At 43.2% G+C, this 17,243-nt stretch overlaps 1 non-coding gene across 1 annotated transcript; it reads right to left on the bottom strand.

The window, feature by feature from the left end:
• Positions 1–12,413: 12,413 nt before the first annotated feature.
• On the bottom strand, positions 12,414–12,487 carry TRNAQ-UUG (transfer RNA glutamine (anticodon UUG)). The gene has a single exon. It is a non-coding gene; the product is annotated as a tRNA-Gln (tRNA).
• Between the last annotated feature and the right edge of the window lie 4,756 nt (positions 12,488–17,243).

The following is a 17,243-nucleotide window of genomic DNA, read 5'->3' as shown; positions in this document are numbered from 1 at the left end:
CTTACAAATGTGATGAATTTCTATAATCAAGCACCACTTGATGGCGCGCCGAACAAAAAAAGCTTTGGAGGTAGTCATAGCATCAAACTCTTCATTGTCGTCAATGCCTAGAGTAGACATTGGTTGAAAGAGAGACTCCTTGAGACTAGAGTGATTGGCGAATTTCTCTTCTTGACTAAAGAAAGCCCAAACTCCAAAAATTACTTCACGAAGAGCAGTGGCTTGGAAGGTCCCTGATGCTATTAAAGAGCCAAGAGGCAAAGCATACAACTCATACCATTTTGCTTTTTCAGAGATTGCCTTCTCAAGAGAAGCAGCATGTTGGTACTTGACTAGACCAACAATAACAAATTTTGATGGTTGATGTGTTATCCTACAAACTCCATCAATAACCTTTCCAAATTGAGCAGCACTCCAACCACTAGATATAGTGCCCTTGTGTGTTGTGTCTATGATACATACACCAACACGCACTGTAGAATTATTCTCACCTTGGAGAAACTCAATGACTTCTAGATTCTTCCCCATGCACTTTATGGTCCATGGCAAGCTGAATTGTAATCTAGATGAACCATTCTTTTGTGCAATGATCCATTGCACATATCCCTTGGTAACTTCTGGAATTGCTGGGGTCTCCTTTGTTTTTTGAAGCCTAAGATGTAGCCATTGGGTGCAACTAATAAAGAGAGATTTGTAGATCTCATCTATAATGTTATAATGAGATCTACATTCCTCCCATGAAGTAATGGCTTCTATTGGATCAAGCTCTTTGAATAACTTGAACATCTCAGCCAAAAACACCTTCGTTTGTTTTATGTTTGTTGCACGTGCGGAGAGGTCGATCATGTCCGGTTGATGTGGTTGCTTCACCAAGCAAATCTTTTCTTCTTTGAGCTCCTGTTGTAATAGCTTAGCATCGTTATGTTCTAAGCCTCGTAAGCATCTAAAAGTAGTTATACTTGGTTGGCGTCCACGTGCAAATGAGGCTTGATGGTTCTCTAGGATGTTTATCCACTCCTCATAGATGTCTTCTGGATACATGACCATGTGGGCTTCTCTATTCGCAAATGAGCTATGGTTAAATGTGATGTTTGCCACAATCACAAAGGCCTACAAGAAACAAAAAGTAATAAGGTTTTATCTACAACTACAGATTAAGAAAATTAGAAACAAGAAATAGAACTTACATCCCAATCTTTTCGACTCTCATGACCATGGGGAGCACCTGTCTTTGGTTTTTTTGGACAAGAATATGCTAGCCACTGTCCACGCCCATGCTTCAAGACCTCCACATAAGGTTGGGTTTTCATCGTTGTCTGTGTCTCTATGTTCTCAATTTTGGAGATTCGCACTGCAATCTCTTGTGGGGCATCTACAACAATCCTTGTAGTTCTGTATTTTTAGAACTCTCTCCTTGAAGCATAATTTGTGCTCTTGTTGCGCAAAAATGCTCTAGCTTCTATTATGGAGTGTTGACCAAAAAGAATCCAGTAGTGGTATGTTGCCAGCTTGTCTGCATGTACTTCATTAGCCTTTAGAGGATCCTTTTTTATGGGATCATATGGCATAAGGTCAGCTGCATTGGAGACTGGTCTAGAATGCTTTGCAAATTGTCTCAAAAGGAACTTTACATACACACCTGACAATGGCCTACATTTGAAGTGATCAGGTGCAAGATTGCATTGGTCAACAGAGATGAGTTGTGTAAACTACACCCCAAACTTGAAGTAGTGCTCTATTCCAATGTACCCATCTAGCCCACTCTTGAAAGTCTTTGTAACATCCTTATCAAGATCTTTTTCTTCCGGCTGAACAATTGAGGCTAGCACCTTCACTAAGGCTGAATCTGCAATTACTGCTATTGAAGGAGTTATTAAAGGAGGTTCAGTTAAGCTAGCTTCATCCCTACGTGGAGCCTCTAGAGGTACAAGTGAAAGACTTTCTTGCTCCACATTTTCGGTGCTATTTCTGACTGAGGGCGTCTCACTCTCCTTTAAAGTCTTCTTCTGATTAACTTGACTTGTACCTTCATTTTTTCGCTTCTTACTATTATGTGCCTTCAAGCTGGCTAAATACTTAATAAATTTCTTGAAGCCTTCAGTAAACATGTCCATGAGATTCTCGCTGGGAGTATCTTCTCTGATTTCTATCCACCTTGCCTTTATCATTGTGGCTCTCCATCACTGCTATCTTTCAGCAACTCCCAAGCAAAGGCCATGGGATCTAGCAAGTAACAATCACCGTTTTGTACTTTCACACCAAGACATGGGGACATGTCAAGATCTGATCAATCTTTATTTATCTCCTTGACAATTCCACAATCTTTGAAGGGAGATTGTTCTTTATCTCTAAAGAACAAGTGGACTCTCTCATCAGATTTACCACTTGGTAAGTGAAAATCTAGATACCATGGGCTTGGAGTGGAGCCTGTTGCATCAACTGACTTTGGCATTCTTTTCTTTGAAGAGGATTGAGCCATATCTCTGAAAACATAACAATATAACATTATTTGTATTTATGTTCGATTTGAATATGATTGAGCCAAGTTTATGTATACTTAACAGCATAACATTACTTTGTTATAAATGGCTCTAGTGCTACATGGCTGGCCTAGGTGCCCAAGTAGAGTCTCTATATTGAATGCTACTGGTCAAATAGAAAACTACCTCACATTATCTAGCCATGCTTGATCTCTGAACATTGTACAATATTGCCACCCTATGGCCCTTAGGCCACAAGGTCTCCAGATGGGACATATGACACCTTGTGATCTTATGGCCCTAGGGCCATAGGATCTCCAAAAGGAGCTTATGGAACCCTATGGACCTTGAGATTGTACATTGGTACCCTATGGACCTTGGGCCACAGGGTCTTCAAAAGGAACACAGGGCACCCTGTGACCCTAAGTCTATAGGGTCTCACATCATACTTGAGGGCATCCTAGGGCCCAAGGGTGGCCATAACAAACATAGGAAACCCCATGGTGCACATTAACGGGCAACATGGCAGCCCTTATGGCCCTAGGGCCATAGGATCTCCAAACGGAACATAGGGAACTCTATGGCTCTATAGATCTCTAGATGGGACATAGGGCACCCTGTGATCCTATGGTAGTAGGGCCATAGGATCTTCAGAAGGAACATAGGGAAACCTATGGACCTTATATTGTTTATTCCTAACCTATGGTCTTGGGACACAAGGTCTCAAGATGGGACATATAGCATCCTTTGATCCTATGGCTCTAGGTTCCTTATGTTCCTTTTGGAGATCCTATGGATCTAGTGCCATAGGATCTCGAAAAGGAACATAAGGAACAATATGTCCCTTGAGATTGTACCTTCCCACCCTATGGCCCTTGGGCCACAAGGTCTCTAGATGGGACATAAGGCACACTTCGATCCTATGGCCCTACGCTCCTTATGTTCCTTTTGGAGATCCTATGGCTCTAGTTCCATAGGATTCCCATAAGGAACATAGGGAACCCTATGGCCTTTGAGATTGTACATTTCCACCCTATGGCCCTTAGCCCATAAGATCTCTAGATGGGACATAGGGCACCCTATGATCCTATGGCAGTAGAGCCATTAGATTTCCAAAAGGAACATAGGGAAACATATGGCCCTTGAGATTGTACATTCCCACCCTACGGCCCTTGGGCCACAAGGTCTCTAGATGGGAAATAGAGCATTCTTTGATCCTATGGACCTAGTTTCCTTATGTTCCTTTTGGAGATCCTATGGCCCTAGGGCCATAGGATCCCATAAGGAACATAGAGAACCCTATGGCCTTTGAGATTGTACAAGGCCACCCTATGGCCCTTGGGCCATAAGCTCTCTATATTCGACACAAGGCACCTTGTGATCCTATGGCCCTAGGGCCAGAAGATCTCGAAAAGGAACATAGGGAACAATATAGCCCTTGAGATTATACATTTCCCCCCTATGGACCTTAGCCCATAAGATCTCTAGATGGGACATAGGGCACCCTGTGATCCTATGGTAGTAGAGCCATTGGATTTCCAAAAGGAACATAGGGAAACATATGGCCCTTGAGAATGTGCATTCCCACCCTATGGCCCTTGGGCCACAAGGTCTCTAGATGGGAAATAGGGCATTCTTTGACCCTATGGCCCTAGGTTCCTTATGTTCCTTTTGGAGATCCTATGGCCCTAGGACCATAGGATCCCCACAAGAAATATAGAGAACCCTATGGCCTTTGAGATTGTACAATGTCACCCTATGGCCCTTGGGCCATAAGCTCTCTATATTGGACACAAGGCACCCTATGATCCTATGGCCCTAGGGCCATAAGATCTCGAAAAGGAACATAAGGAACAATATAGCCCTTGAGATTGTACATTTCCCCACTATGGCCCTTGGGCCACAAGGTCTCTAGATGGGACATAAGGCACCCTTAGATCCTCTGGCCATAGGTTCCTTACGTTTGTTTTGGAGATCCTATGGCCCTAGGGCCATTGGATCTCCAAAAGGAACATAGGGAACCATATGGCCCTTGAGATTGTACATTCCCACCCTATGGCCATTGGGCCACTAGGTCTCTAGATGGGACATAGGGCATTCTTTGATCCTATGGCACTAGGTTCCTTACGTTCCTTTTGGAGATCCTATGTCCCTAGTGCCATAGGATCCCCATAAGGAACATAGATAACCCTATGGCCCTTGGGACATAAGCTCTCTAGATGGGACACAAGGCAGCATGTGATCCTATGGCCCTAGGGCCAAAAGACCTCGAAAAGGAACATAGCGAACAATATGGCGCTTGAGATTGTACATTTCCCCCTTATCGCCCTTGGGCCACAAGGTCTCTAGATGGGACATAAGGCACCCTTTGATCCTATGGCCATAGGTTCCTTATGTTTGTTTTGGAGATCCTATGGCCCTAGGGTGATTGGATCTCCAAAAGGAACATAAGGAACCATATGGTTCTTGAGAATGTACATTACTACCCTATTGCCCTTCGGCCACAAGGTTTATAGATGGGACATAGGGCATTCTTTGATCCTATGGCCCTAGGTTCCTTATGTTTCTTTTGGCCCTTGAAATTGTACAGTGTCACCCTATGGCCCTTGGGCCATAAGCTCTCTAGATGGGACACAAGGCACCCTGGGATCCTATGGCGTTAGGGCTATAAGATCTCGAAAGGAACATAGGGAACAATATGGCCCTTGAGATTGTACCCTTCCCCCCTATGGCCCTTCGGCCACAAGGTCTCTAGATGGGACATAAGGCACCCTTTGATCCTTTGGCCGTAGGTTCGTTATGTTTGTTTCAAAGAATGCCCTATGTCCCATGTACAAACCTTGTGGCACAAGGGCCAGAGGGTGGAAATGTACAATCTCCATGGGACATATGGTTTCCTATGTTCCTTTTGGAGATCCTATGGCCCTAGGGCCATAGGATCCCCATAAGGAACATAGAGAACCATATGGCCCTTAAGATTGTATAGTGTCACCCTATGGCCCTTGGGCCATAAGCTCTCTAGATGAGACACAAGGAACCCTATGATCCTATGGCCCTAGGGCCATAAGATTTCGAAAAGGAACATAGGGAACAATATGGCCCTTGAAAGTTTACCTTTCCCCCCTATGGCCCTTCGGCCACAAGGTCTCTAGATGGGACATAAGGCACCCTTTGCTCCTACGGCCATAGGTTCCTTATGTTTGTTTTGGAGATCCTATGGCCCTAGGGCCATTGGATCTCCAAAAGTAACATAGGGAACCATATGTCCCTTGAGATTGTACATTTCCACCCTATGGCCCTTGGGCCACAAGGTTTGTACATGGGACATAGGGCATTCTTTGATCCTATGGACCTAGGTTCCTTATGTTCCTTTTGGAGACCCTATGGCCCTAGGGCCATAAGATCCCCCTAAGGAACATAGAGAACCATATGGCCCTTAAGATTGTATAGTGTCACCCTATGGACCTTGGGCCATAAGCTCTCTAGATGAGACACAAGGAACCCTGTGATCCTATGGCCCTAGGGCCATAAGATCTCGAAAAGAAACATAGGGAACAATATGGCCCTTGAGATTTTACCTTTCTCCCCTATGGCCCTTGGGCCACAAGGTCTCTAGATGGTACATAAGGCACCCTTTGATCCTTTTTCCATAGGTTCCTTATGTTTGTTTCGGAGATCTGATGGCCCTAGGGCCATTGGATCTCCAAAAGGAACATAGGGAACCATAGGGCCCTTGAGATTGTACATTCCCACCCTATGGACCTTGTGCCACAAGGTCTCTAGATGCGACATAGGGAATTATTTGATCTTATGGCCCTAGGTTTCTTATGTTCCTTTTGAAGATCATATGGCCCTAGTTCCATAGGATCCCGATAAGGAACATAGAGAACCCTATGTCCTTTGAGATTGTACAGTGCCACCCTATGGCCCTTGGGCCATAAGATCTCTAGATGGGACACAAGGCACCCTATGATCCTATGGCCCTAGGGACATAAGATCTCGAAAAGGAACATAGGGAAGAATATGACCCTTGAGCTTGTACCTTTCCTCCCTATGTCCCTTGGGCCACAAGGTGTCTAGCTGCGACATAATGCAGCCTTTGATCCTCTGGCCATAGGTTCCTTATGTTTTTTTTGGAGATCCTATGGTCCCAGGGCCATTGGATCTCCAAAAAGAACATAGGAAACCATATGTCCTTTGAGATTGTACATTCCCACCCTATGGCCCTTGGGCCACAAGGTCTGTAGATGGGACATAGGACATTCTTTCATCCTATGCACCTAGGTTCCTTATGTTCCTTTTGGAGATCCTATGGCCCTAGGGCCATAGGATCCCCATAAGGAACATAGAGGCCCTTGAGATTGTACATTCCCACCCTATGGCCCTTGGGAACCTAGGACCATAGGATCCCCATAAGGAACAAGGCACCCTGTGATCCTATGGCCCTAGGGCCATAAGATCTCGAAAAGGAACATAGGGAACAATATTGGCCATAGGGTATTCTTTCATCCTATGGACCTAGGTTCCTTATGTTCCTTTTGGAGATCCTATGGCCCTATAGCCATAGGATCCCCATAAGGAACATAGAGGCCCTTGAGATTGTACATTCCCACCCTATGGCCCTTGGGAACCTAGGGCCATTGGGTCGCCAAAAGGAACATAGGGAACCATATGGCCCTTGAGATTGTACATTCCCACCCTATGGTCCTTGGGACACAAGGTCTGTAGGTGGGACATAGGGCATTCTTTGATCCTATGGACCTAAGTTCTATTGGAGATCCTATGGCCCTAGGGCCATAGGATCCCCATAAGGAACATAGAGAACCATATGGACCTTAAGATTGTATAGTGTCACCCTATGGCCCTTGGGCCATAAGCTCTCTAGATGAGACACAAGAAACCCTATGATCCTATGGCCCTAGGGCCATAAGATCTCGAAAAGGAACATAGAGAACAATATCGCCCTTGAGATTGTACCTTTCCCCCCTATGGCCTTTGGGCCACAAGGTCTCTAGATGGGACGTAAGGCACCCTTTGATCCTCTCGCCATGGGTTCCTTATGTTTGTTTTGGAGATCCTATGGGCCTAGGGCCATTGGATCTCCAAAAGGAAGATAGGGAACCTAATGTCCCTTGAGATTGTACATTCCCATCCTATGGCCCTTGGGCCACAAGGTCTATAGATGGGACATAGGGCATTCTTTGATCCTATGGACCTAGGTTCCTTATGTTCCTTTTGGAGATCGTATCGCCCTAGGGCTATAGGATCCCGATAAGAAACATAGAGAACCATATGGCCGTTGAGATTGTACAGTGTCACCCTATGGAACTTGGGCCATAAGCTCTCTAGATGGGACACAAGGCACCCTGTGATCCTATGGCCCTAAGGCCATAAGATCTCGAAAAGGAACATAGGGACCAATATGGCCCTTGAGATTTTACCTTACCTCCCTATGGCCCTTGGGCCAGACGGTCTCTAGATGGGACATAAGGCACCCTTTGATCCTATGGCCATAGATTTATTATGTTTGTTTTGGAGATCCTATGGCCCTAGGGCCATTGGATCTCCAAAAGGAACATAGGGAACCATATGGCCCTTGAGATTGTACATTACCACCCTATGGCCCTTGGGCCACAAGGTCTCTAGATGGGACATAGGGCATTCTTTGATCCTAGAGCCCTAGGTTCCTTATGTTTGTTTTGGTGATCCTATGGCCCTAGGACCATTGGATCTCCAAAAGGAACATAGGGAACCATATGGCCCTTGAGATTGTACATTCCCACCCTATGGTCCTTGGGCCAGAAGGTCTGTAGATGGGACATAGGGCATTCTTTGATCCTATGACCCTAGGTTCCTTATGTTTCTTTTGGAGATCCTATGGCCTTAGTGCCATACGATCCCCATAAGGAACATAGAGAATTATATGGCCTTTGAGATTGTATAGTGCCACGGTATGGCCCTTGGGCCATAAGCTTTCTTCTATTGTTTTACGACAACAAGGTGCCTTGCTCCATGGCAATAATTTAAAAAAACCTAAATGATCTACATTGACACCCTATGGCGCAGGGCCCAGGTGTGATCTATTCTACCCTAAACCCCTCTATGCTCTACGTTTACAACCTACGGCCCCAGAGCCCCAGGGCCACAAGGTGCTCTCTCTCTCTCTCTCTCTCTCTCTCTCTCTCTCTCTCTCTCTCTCTCTCTCTCTCTCTCTCTCTCTCTCTCTCTCTCTCTCTCTCTCTGTGTGTGTGTGTGTGTGTTGCTTGCGGTTTCCTAGCGTTAGAATAAGTTGTGTCTGTTTTGTTGTGGACATCTGCAATGCCTCGACTGACATGCAGCAGGCAGTTCATTCGGTGACTCCATGGTCGCCCTCACTAAACCGACTTGAATCTGAATGGTAGTTTGGATTAAGTCTGACTGAAATCGGATTTACCTTTTATGCCGTATCCTATTATCGTACCTTCTATCTTGGCTTGATCTTAGTTGTTCTCGAGGCCTTTCATATAGAAGAAAACTCTCCAAATTTATGACCAACCTTTTCGTTTATAACCCTCAAACGAATAAAAGATCGCCCGTTATGAATTTCTGCATAGCAACCCTTAAATAACGGCGAAATGGAAAATCTACATAACCAGATTCTCCCCCTGATCTTTTCCTTCTTTTCTAACAGGCAAGCATCAACAAAAGGGCCTTTTCATACGAATCATGCCATAAACTAATTTCTGTGTTTCCTCACTATTACGCAAAATCCACATTTAGTGGGCCTTCCCCAAGGTGACACTGAAGGTCTACCTCCTTTCATGCGCCCTTCGCCTCCTCCATAGGGATAATCAACCAGATTCATAGCAACACCTCAAACAATGGGACGTCTGCCTAACCACCGACTTTACCCTGCTTTGCTAAGCCTACGTATGCCATGGTTGGGATTAGACACCATACCAATAGTAGCTCAGCATTATAAATCTATAGGTTTGTGAACACCTAAGGGTGACCGCGCAATACATTATGTATTCTCTTTCTCAATTATTTTAGCTTTGACTCCTGCAGCTCAAGTTAACCCTATGCCTTAACCTGGCTTCCATTCGATATTATGTATCCATGCGCCCCTAGCTATATGGGCTAATGGTATACAATTTCCCACCATTTAAAAATATGAATCGAGTACGAATTTTCTATCGCTATAAGGGTCAGCGTAGTCTCCTCCAGGGCGTAGCCAGGAACCACTTTAACGGCTCCCCCATAGAAGCTTCTCTTCTAACCACTTTCAAACTTCATTTGCTATGTTAAATGAGGTTGAAGGTTTAGACTAATCATAATTCATCACCATCCTGCCTGCTTCCAATTAATAACTAGCTAATACATAAGTGTTAGCCTAAACCGCACCATTACTGTTAGGGCTCGGTTTTTGAACTGTGCATGAGCTATAGGCCTCACACGGCTCTTCTTAAGAACTTAAATCCTCCACTTTGCTTGCAATCCCTACTCGATTGGAGGGCCTGAACATTTGGTCGAGACCTTGGGTTGGACGCTATAATTTCTGTTTTGTCTGCACGCATCTCTGGCTATTCGTGGCTAAGGTCCTAAGTCCTCAAGTCAGCCTATTATTTTTGAAGAATCCCGCTGCACTCACGGGCATATGGCTTGGCAGGCCTTCCGTTTCCGGAGCTCCATGGGCATTGCCCCGTTCCTCAATCAGATGTTTGGATGTGAGCTATACTTCGCGAGAAGCTCCACGAGCATATGGCCTCGCCGATTAACCCCTCTTCTTGTACAACTGGGAACATTGCTCAGTGACAACCTTTCAATCGTCACCGCTTTGACTTCTCTTGCTACTATAATAACAGGCCTTCGGTATGCGTGGTTAGCACTGATCGTGTTTAGGCTACAAAGCTTACACTCATTTATATTAGTTCATCCTGTTACGGCCCGGGCCTTTTGCTTTTGCAACTTTAAAGGTGGCCATTCTTTTATCAAGGCAGTCGTGCATTTCAGCTACTGGCGCGACTGGGTACCCGCATCCAGTCAAAGTTATCGTTGCCTACGTGGGTCGCTTTGCAAAAGACATTGCTTAGGACCAACTCAACGGGTCACACGAAAGGTGTACGATCTACTTTACACGCCCTATCTTTCGGCCGTTCATCTGCCTTTAGCCGTCCTTTAAAGCTATGCTTAGGTTTAAGAATTTTCTTTTTGTTTTACCGAAAACTCTCCTACTCTTTACGTTTGATTCTCTGCGCCCAGAGAACGCTATGCGTTCTCCATCTTCACGGCGCCCTTGCTTTAGTTTTAGAAAGCGCTTTGCCCTTTTCAAAGTGTGGCACCCTTTCAATCCATCATACTGAAGCCAATCGGAAGGAACAATTTAGGTCATATTCGATCCTTTCCACAATACCCAAGGACGAAGCGCTTCATTTCCAATCGATTCTTCACTACAATCACTTCAATCCACCTCCCCAGTAAAAAACCGTGATACGCCCTGATGGATTCCTCCCAACGGACCTCTTGTTACTACTAGTCAACCTCTTTAGTGCTTTTTTTTTTATTCCCGTGGATTTTTTAGTTTCTTTCCCTTGCTCAAAGCGTCTGTGACATCAGAGAAAAATGGTACCGTGTCATGGGTATGCCCCAGTGTCAACGTTATCAATCATATATACGATGATTGATTGCTTTGCGCATAGAATATACCATATAGCTGATGTTACCTGTGAGTAGGCAGTAGGCTGGCGTGGTTAAGTAGGATTTCGGCTCGTGGTTAGTTCTTTCTTGTTTCTTTTGATCAACTATCTATATAGGTGCTGCGATTTCATACAATGGGCACACTGCATTATGCTCGTGTATGTGGCTGCTTTTTCATACAATCTAAGCTGTTGCCTGTTCAAAAGCATAAACCAAACAAAAGCAAATTTTGACAGAATTCAGCATAGCCAAACAGATAGTGTGTGTGATCCTGTCCCTTTACATGCATAACAATACAGCACAGTGGAAAGGGTAGCTATCATTTTTTCCTTTTTTGATTAAGTGTCCCCCGCCGGCCGAGTGGGAGATGGGGGAAGCGTTATGTGCTTTCCTGTCCTCTTAAGGGTAGCGCATGGTGCCTTTCTGTTATGCTTCTGATTCGATCTCATCACGTCTGGTCTGGATTCGTTTATGCGTGTAATTATGTATTTTTATTAATAAAGGCCTAATTTGATTTGACTAGGGTTTGGCAATTAACTCTAAACCAGTTCAATAATGAAATATAATTTTTAATTAAACCCCGAGTGGATGGTAAAATTTCAACCAAAGCACCTTCTCACGTAATTTATGTGTTTCTGTTTCTATGACTGGTAATTATTTATGTATTCTCATTTCGAATTATTCTCTAGACTTCTTATCAATATGAAGCAATCACAACACTGTATATAAGATTCATTTTCTAGACAACCCAATCTAGCATGTGTTATGCAGATGCCCCGTTGGTGGTTTTTCGAAATACTTAATCATAATGCATACCTTGGCAGTCGTTCCGAAGTAAAGGGTTGTTTTCTCTTTTTGTTGATGTAGCTATTACTGCTAGTTTCTTGTTTTTTGTATTCATAACTTTTCCGAAAGCCAAAGCGTAGCTTACCTCTTTTCTTGCAATTTGATTGCTAGCCATAAATTTTATTGGTTGGTTTTTTTGCCTTTCCGTTTAGCCAAAAAGTGACTTTCCTTTGTTTGTAACTGAGCTAAAAAGAGTAGAATCGTTTAATGGCCCAAAGTTATATAGTTAATAGGTATCTCCATAGTAAAGGAAACATCTTGTTGAAAATGCATTCCAGTTACAACAAGATGTTTCCTTAACGTTAAACCGTGCCGTGGGTGTTTTTTGGCGACACGCAATGGCAACAGGTAAGTAACAAATAGGATTGAATAACTGCATTTTCCCTTTAGAAGCGTGTTCTTTGTGGCATTGGCACCGAAGAGGATTTGAACCTTTAACCACCTGATTCAAAGCCAGGTACTCTATCCAATTGAGCTATCGGTGCGGGGGGATGGACTTCATTAAGCCCCCATCCCTGTTATTTGTTTTTTGTTTGTTTTGTTTACTTTACTTTGTTTACTGCGCCGCCACCTATAATGCGCGAAACTTCTATTGACCTCTGCCGGTTTATGAGGATCATCCCTTCTCTTACGAACATTTCCCTTCTTTTAATAAGCATCCGGTATCTCAGCAAATAAACATTAATCTAGACTCTAGCTATTTCTACTTATAGTACGTTATTTGATAGCTGCTTCCATAATCCAACGAAAAGCTAAGGTTTCTTAACGTTTTTTGGCAATAATCTTGGGTACATTACGAGTAATCCTTGCAATTCTCACTCTCTTGACTTCGCAAGTAAGCTTGACATTCTCTGTGGCTAACACCAAAAGTAGAATAACATGAACATCGGGTTCAGTTCAGAAAAGACAAGAAAGGGTTTGGGAAACAATAACACCAGATTTTGTTTTCTTACCATCAATCATACAAAAGTGGACTAATTTATTGATTAATCTTTTTTCTCTATCATCTACCCTCCAAATGTAGCTTAATTTATCTGAGTAATTATATGTGCTTTCTATGGAGCACATAGGGTGGGGAAGCAAGGAGCTCCTCGCTCGGGAGAATGGCCAATTGTATGCACCATGCCGGATGAGACCAAGCGAAAGATTATCCTTGATAATAGTTGGATCTATTTGAGGGATACAAAATGTTTTGTATGTGAAGATCGCACTATTAAGCAACAAAATATGCGTCGCAAGGAATATGAGGAAAAGAATAATAAAAACAAGGAGATCTCTCATGAAGAAAATGTGCCCAAGGAGGAGGCAAGTCTCTCAAGCAAATAGGGATGCGTGACCTATGAGACCGAGTTACAATTGAAAATATGCTTTTGGAATTGTAATGGATACCCATGGAATGCGGGGGTTGGCATTGATGAACTAACAAGCAAAGCCGATGTTGTACTTCTTGTTGAAACTTGGGAGCATGATACACAAAGGATTAACGGCTTGGAGGATTACAATGTACATTCATTGATGTGGTCAAAGAATCTCAAGCAACGAAGAGGACAAGGAGGGTTAGCATGTATGGTTAAGAAAGGATTGGAAGATTTTGTATCAATTGTGAAAGATGACAAGTACAAACTTTATGTATGGCTGAAAATTATGACACCAAAAAGAGCACCCATTTTTGTAGCCGGTTGCTACATTCCTCATCATGATTCTCCCTTTTATGCTTGCATGGATAGAGATCAACCATTTTCTGATTTGGAAGAGGACATTGCTTATTTCAAAGGTGAAGGTGATGTTATTGTATTTGGGGATATGAATGCTCGCACAAAAACATTGCAACATGATACTCAACAATTTGATATGCCATACATTTCAAGGGAGTTGGAGAAGGTTCACTTGTATGATCGTACTTCAATTGATGAGAAAGAGCCGGATCACTATGGAAAGTTACTTTTACACATGTGTAATAGCACGGGTATGCTCATTGCCAATGGTGTATCTTTGTGGAGTGGAACCAATGGATTTACATGTAGAAGACATAATGGGGATAGTGTGATTGACTATATGCTACTCTCTGAAGCCATCATGTATCGCATAAAGAGTTTTATGTTTGGTCAATGGACCCCGGAATCCGACCATCGCACCTTATGTATTGACCTTTCATGTGGAGAAGCAACTAAGCATGATAATCTCAGCCAAAGGAAAGAGAAGTTATCACTATGTATGGATTTCAAACGGGCACCGATGTACCTTGAAATGGTTGAGCAAAAATTATGGATGACAAAGCTTCAATGTGATGCACCATTGGAAACTAAATGGGAAGCTTTCAAGAAAGCTATTTGTTCTTGTGCGGAAGAATGCTTTGCCATAAAGCATCTCCATGGTATCAACAAAGATAGATCACGCAAAAGGTGGTTTGATAAAGAATGTCAAGATGCTCGAAAGTCCTTGATAAAGCTTGATGCAACTATGGACAAAGACAACTATCAAAGTCATTTGCATACATACAAGGCATTGATTCAAAAGAAGAGAAGAAGATGGGAAGTAAAGCAACAAGAATTTCAAGTCCAAGAAAAGGCACATGCATGTGGAAGATTTTGGAGAAACTTGAGAGGCAAGTGGGTTGAGAATTTTGGTAACTTGAGTCTAGTGGATATGTACACACATTGTAGGCAATTATATGAGCAAGAAAATACTGAAAAAATGCCATTTTATGGTTCACTCCCATGTATGCCGTCTTTTTTTACTATTGAGGATGTATGCGGTGGGCTTGAAAAGTTGGCCACTCGCAAAGCGGGAGATCTTCAAGGTATCAAGCCGGAGATGATCAAATGGACGGGAGATTTTACCCATGAGTGGATGTGTGATATGTTCAACCTTGCACTTCAACATGGTATGCCTTATGATTGGAGTACTAATTGGGTTAAGCCTTTGCATAAAGGAGGGGATGTAAAGAATGTAAGCAACTACCGGACTATAATGATTGGGTCTCTTATGGCAAAGTTGTTTGGGTGCATAATGGAGATGAAATTGAGTGATTGGGCTGAAGAGAATGACAAGCGTGCAAAGGGACAAGCGGGTTTTCGTCGATGCCATAGCACCATTGATCATCTTGTCACTCTTCGTGTTCTCATGGAGGAAAGTCGGTTGAAAGGCAAGCGATTGTATTGTTGTTTTGTGGACTTTAAGAAAGCCTTTGATATGATTCCATGTAACAATTTGTGGAGAAGGATGGAAGAACTCCACGTGCCAAGTGAGTTTATGCTTGCGGTTTCTCGAATCTATGAGAAGGTGATTTGTCAATTGCGCATGGGAAGAGAAATTTTAGAAATTTTTGTAAGCACTATTGGGGTTAAACAAGGATGTCCATTGTCACCAACTCTCTTTGGTCTATGCATCGATCAATTGGAACAAATGGTACTTGACTTTATGCAAGAAGAAGGCATTGAAGAGGTCACTATTTGCAATGCGGTAATCATGCTTTTGTTGTATGCGGATGATGTAGTGCTTCTAGCACACACTTTAGAAGATGCACAAAAGCTTATGGTTGTCCTTGAGAACTTTTGCTTGCATAGTGGGCTGATTGTAAATGAATCCAAAACAAAGGTTATGCTTGTGAAAACCAACCATAAGGAGAAGCCATGCATTGTGTACAACAACGAGACACTTGAAGTTGTTGAGAGCTTTAAGTACCTTGGCCTTGAGATTCCATCCAATCACAAGTGGCATGAATGTGCTATGCGTCGTTTGGAAGCGGGAAAGAGAGCATATTATGCATTTGAGAACATGTGTAATGCAGGAAACATCAAGTGTTGGGTTCTCAAGAAGTATCTTTTTGATGCATTGGTGACACCGGTTCTTCTTTATGGAGTTGAAGTGTGGGGCGGGAGAATCTCAAAGTCTACTTGGAAAGAGTTTGAGAATGTCCAAAAGCGTTTTCTTACAAACTTTCTCCAAGTTAAGACACAAACACCATATATGCTCCTACTTCTTGAGTCGGGATCTCTTCCAATTGAGGTTATGGGCATGGAAAGGGTTGTGGAGTACATGATAAAGATGCGTCAAAACCCCTCACATCGACTTCCTATAATTGCATGGGAAGCAAGCAAAAAAGTTCAAAAGACGCATAAAAGCAAGATCTTGAGCACGGGATGGATGCAAGACATAAAGAAGTGGTTTGGGAGATGGGATGCATTACACTTGCTACATGATGTTTCAATTGACTCTCAAGTGAATGAAGATTTTCTACAACGCCAATGTATTACGGCTTGGGATAAATCCGGTGGGTCACGCTTCATACATTACACCACCTATATTGCCCCCAACTACAAAACCATGTTCTTCGCTGAGAGAGGAAACCGTACTCACACTTACATGCTTGAGCCTATTCCCTTGTCCGCGATACGCACTATCGCAGCAATTCGGCTTAGCTCCCATTTCCTTCGATGCGAGATAGGGCGTTGGGGCAATGGAGAAGAGTCAAATCGATTGTGCACATTATGCTCACTGCAAGTTCGAGAGTCTGAGTACCACACACTACTAGAGTGCTCAGCTTTTGATCACATCCGAACTTGCTTCTCTCACATTTTCAGCCATAACTTAGACCTACACACTTTCCTCTCCCAGCCAAAGTGTGGGCTCTCCATTGCGACTCTCATCACTACAATTTTGGAGCATCGAGAGTCACTCATCATCCATACACATACTACATCACATGTAACTTTGGTCCCATAGGTCATATTTGACCTCCGAGGACGATAATAAAATCTATCTATCTATCTATCTATCTCTCTCTCTCTCTCTCTCTCTCTCTCTCTCTCTCTCTCTCTCTAGGATTTAAATTGTTAATTTGTCCTTATTATCAGTCCTCCCTCTCTCTCAGCTTCCTCTCCTCTGTTTGTCTCTCTTACTCTCCTTTCTCTCTCACTCCAAACAACTATTTATCTCCCTCTTCTCATCCCTTCCCATTCATAAAGGGCTTCAATATCTACCGGTGGCATCGTCATTCACGCACCCCCTACCACATCTCCTCTTTCTAGGACCTATCTCACACCAACAGAAAAGTTAGTTCTTGTATGTTTTACTGTTTTAATGTTTTACAGTTTTACTATTTTACAATTTTATTGTTTTACAGTTTTACTATTTTTTTATAGAGCGGTAAATAATTATTTTTTTTAAAAGATTTAGCTTACCTTTGAGGGACTGCGTAGAGAGGGAGAGAGAACGCAAAAGAGGCGGCACCACAAGGCG

The sequence above is a fragment of the Adiantum capillus-veneris genome, chromosome 7, assembly GCF_014529385.1.
Source record: "Adiantum capillus-veneris isolate H3 chromosome 7, ASM1452938v2, whole genome shotgun sequence".
Taxonomy (NCBI): domain Eukaryota; kingdom Viridiplantae; phylum Streptophyta; class Polypodiopsida; order Polypodiales; family Pteridaceae; genus Adiantum; species Adiantum capillus-veneris.
The sequence above is the reverse complement of the archived record's forward strand: the minus strand, read 5'-3'. Positions and strand labels throughout refer to the sequence as shown.